The sequence below is a fragment of the Macaca nemestrina genome, chromosome X (assembly GCF_043159975.1).
Source record: "Macaca nemestrina isolate mMacNem1 chromosome X, mMacNem.hap1, whole genome shotgun sequence".
In the NCBI taxonomy this organism is placed as follows: Eukaryota; Metazoa; Chordata; class Mammalia; order Primates; family Cercopithecidae; genus Macaca; species Macaca nemestrina.
Genome location: NC_092145.1, coordinates 54,014,075 through 54,018,162, shown reverse-complemented (window position 1 = coordinate 54,018,162; position 4,088 = coordinate 54,014,075). Strand labels below are relative to the sequence as shown.

At 39.2% G+C, this 4,088-nt stretch overlaps 1 pseudogene; it reads right to left on the bottom strand.

The window, feature by feature from the left end:
- Positions 1-1,169: 1,169 nt before the first annotated feature.
- On the bottom strand, positions 1,170-1,820 carry LOC105499339 (riboflavin kinase pseudogene; annotated as a pseudogene).
- Positions 1,821-4,088: the final 2,268 nt, after the last annotated feature.

The following is a 4,088-nucleotide window of genomic DNA, read 5'->3' as shown; positions in this document are numbered from 1 at the left end:
ATGTACTGTTTGAGGGGACCCAAAGCAATCTGTAATTTTTTTTTTTTTTTTTTGAGATGGAGTCTTGCTCTGTCGCCCAGGCTGGAGTGCAGTGGTGTGATCTAGCAATCTGTAATCTTAATTTCCTACATATTAGTTAGTAGGAGGAAAAATCCACAGTATGAAGGCTGTTTAACTAAAACTTTATGCTTTTCCCTCAAGCTGTAAGTACTCTTTAGACTAGCATTAAATTACATTGTGCATATACAACTACACCCGTTTAGATTTGCCTTGGAATATAATTAATTTCCAAGACCTTAAATATTAAAAATAATTCTCTAACTATTTCATAGTTTAATTGGCTCTTAAATAGTTTTGCTGGGAGGAGAAACATTTTGTGTTCTTTAAGCAATTGATATGTGTAAATGTGTTCACTTAAGTCTTGAGAAAACCTAAGGATAAAGTCTGTTGTTTTGTTTTTCCTCAAAAAGGAAAAAAGAACCAAAGAAAAATGTTGAATAACAAGAATATTTACCTTTAAAAAGAAGAAACATTATCCAACAAAAAGGAGACATATAGATTTGAAAATACTTATTTTGCTGTCTTCAATAACAACAAAAAGCAGATAGGCAAGGGAAGTCCAGAGGACTCAGAACTGAAGCAGCTCTATACAATAATGAAGGTGGTACAATGATGTGACTGCAAAGAAAATGACTACAACAAAATTTTACAAACATCTTCATGTTTGTAATGTATTAATGCACAAAATATCAAAAATACGAAGCCTGAGTTTCTTCCCCTCAGGTTTATGATAAACTATCAACCTTCTATTTAATGCATTTCCTTTTTTTTTTAATTTATAGAAATGGGGTCTTACTATGTTGCCCAGACTGGTCTTGAACTCATCAGCTCAAGCAATCCTCCCACCTCGGCCTCCCAAAGTGCTGGGATTACAAGTGTGAGCCACTGCACTTGGCCTTAATGCATTTACTTTTATAAGCCTCTGTTTAGAAGTACACACTATACAAGAACATACATGCTGGTATTTTACCATGATAATTTTAGTTTTTATCTCAAACTAGTGACTTGCCTTTTTACCCATACTTATACACATGTAGTACCTTTCTAGTGGTACATTTTAATCAATATATATATTTTAAATCTTGATTTTTAACCGAATCTTTTTAGTGCTATGACATAATGGGCTTAATTTAACAGTTGAAGCATGGTATGGTAACTACATTGTACTTTTTAAACTAATTCACAACTGTAGCAAAGTGTTTGATTTTTAGTATATAACCAAGATGAGGCTGGACAGTAATAAACACAGAAACACTAGAAAACAGTGAATGAATAAATAATACGATTTTTCATCAGTGGTCATTCATTATTTTGCTTTTAGAAACCTGGAAGAAATTGTCTTCTTTGATTTTCAAGTGTTCTGGTAAATCTAGTCATTTCTTAGCTTCTTCAGTATCACCTTGAATTGCTGAAATAAGTGACTCTAAAGAATCATAGTTCTTTTCTGGTCTCAGGTAGTCAACAATGGCAACATTGAGGATTTCCCCATAGAAGTCCTCTTTGAAGGTATGCATGATATGTGTTTCCATAGACTTCTTGGTATTCTTGTAATATGGATTCCATCCTATGCCCACCACCATCTTATGGACATCTCCACTTCCAACACTGGCCCAACCATAGTAAATGCCAGTGGATATGTCAGCTGGAAGATTATCTATCACTTGCTCAGGAAAATTAGCTGTGGGCATGCCCAGCTGCTTGGAGCCGCGGCCGAAGCCCCGCATCGCTTGGCCCGGGTAGAAGTAAGGCAGATGCCTCATAATGCAGTCCGCTCAGGGAATGGGCTGCGGCCGGGTCTGAGCGTCCTGCGGAGCCGCCGTCGACGCGGTGCCCAGACCCCGGACCAACCGGGGGGCAGGAGCGTGAGCTCTGCCTGCCGCGGGGGCGCACCAGGGGCAGGACGACTCCTACCACATGCCGCGGCGGATACCTGACGCCGCCGACCCAACAAAAGCTGCCCCGCGACTCAGGAGCTTCGTCTCCGCTGGCGGGCAGCGGAGACTACCTGGGTGTCTTCTTTTGTAAAGTGCCTGTTCAGGTATTTTACCTATTTTATTACTGAATTTTTGTCTTTCTATTGTTTTGTAAGATTTCTATATTTTTTATTTATTTTTTTAGAGACAAAGTATCACTCTGTTGCCCAACCTGGAGTGTAATGGCGCAAACCTAGCTCACTGCAGCCTCAAACTCCTGAGCTCAAGTGATCTTCCTGCCTCAGCCTCTTGAGTAGCTGGGACTACAGGCGTGTGCCACCACACTTGGCTACTTTTTTTTTTTTTTTTTTTTTACTTTTTTTTTGTAGAGATTGGGGTCTTGCTATGTTTCCTAGGTTGGTCTTGAACTCCTGGCCTCAAGCGATCCTTCCATCTCAGCTTCCCAAAGTGCTGGGGCTGCAGGCAAGAGCCACCACACCTGGCCCAGTTCTTTACATATTCTAACTACAAGTCCTTAGTCATATATATTACGGAAATCTCCCAGTCTATGGCTTGAATTTTCGTATTCTTAATGGGATCATTTGACCAGAAGTTCTTAATTTTAATTAAGTCCAATTTATCATTTTTTATTTAGTTAGTACTTTTGATGCCCTACTTAAAAAATCCTTGCCTATCCCTAAGATCAAGAAGATACTCTTCTATGTGTTTTGCTAGAACAGGAGTCGACAAACTACAACCCAAAGGTCACATGTGGCCCAGATAATGTTTTACTGAATCATAGCTACATCCATTCATTTATGTATTGTCTATGGTTGCTTTCACACTTCAGCATCAAAGTCAGTGTAACAAAGACCATAGGAGCCACAAAGCCTAATATATTTACTATTTGGCCCTTTATAGAAAATGTTTGCCAATCTCTGTTGTTCTAGATCATTTAGGTCTAGTATCCATCTCAAATTAATTTTTGTGTGTGGTTTGAGAGAGTTCATTTCTTTTCTGTATAGATAACCAGTTAACCCATCACTATTAATAAAAAGTGCTCTCACCCTTTCCCACTGAATTGTAATGGTGCCTTCACCATACATCTGATGACTGGATATGGGTGGTTCTCTTTCTATATTCTATATAGTGCTCCATTGATCTATTTGACTATCATTGCATAAATACCATATGGTCTTAATCACTGTAGCATTATAACAAGTCTTGATACCTGATAGTGTAAGCCCTCCAGCTTTTTTTTTTTTTTTTCCCCGAGAAGGAGTTTCGCTCTGCCGCCCAGGCTGGAGTGCAGTGGCACAATCTCAGCTCACTGCAAGCTCCGCCCCCCAGGTTCACGCCATTGTCGTGCCTCAGCCTCCCGCGTAGCTGGGACTACAGGCGCCCACCACCACACCCGGCTAATTTTTTGTATTTTGGGTGGAGATGGGGTTTCACCATGTTAGCCAGGATGGTCTCGATTTCCTGACCTCGTGATCCACCTGCCTCGGCCTCCCAAAGTGCTGGGATTACAGGCGTGAGCCACCGCGCCCGGCTGTTGTTGTTTTAAGATTGGCTTTTCTAGGACCTTTGTTTTTCCATATAAATTTAAATTTTATTGATATTATTTTTAATTGACAAATCATAATGTATATATTTATGGGGTATAATGTGTTGTTTTGGTATATGTGTACAATGTGGAATGATTAAATCAGGCCAATCATCTTGTTGTTATTTCCACAAAAAGAGTCTGCCGGTATTTCTGTTGAGATTGTGTTTAACCTATACATCAATTTGGGTAAAATTAACATTAAAATAATGAGTTTTCTAACCAATAAGCATAATATATTAATCTATTTAGATTTTTAAAAATTAAAGCAATATTTTGTAATTTTCTGTCTTTTGCAGCTATTTAGTAACATTTAAAATTTTTTACGGTCTTTTCGTTTTCTCCAACCTTGAAAAAAAACCCCACCCAACCACATCTACTTTGTTTTTCTGTTAGACATGAATTTTTCTTATTGTGTCCTTTTTTTTTGAGACGGAGTCTCGCTCTGTCGCCCAGGCTGGAGTGCAGTGGTGCGATCTCCGCTCACTGCAAGCTCTGCCTCCCGGGTT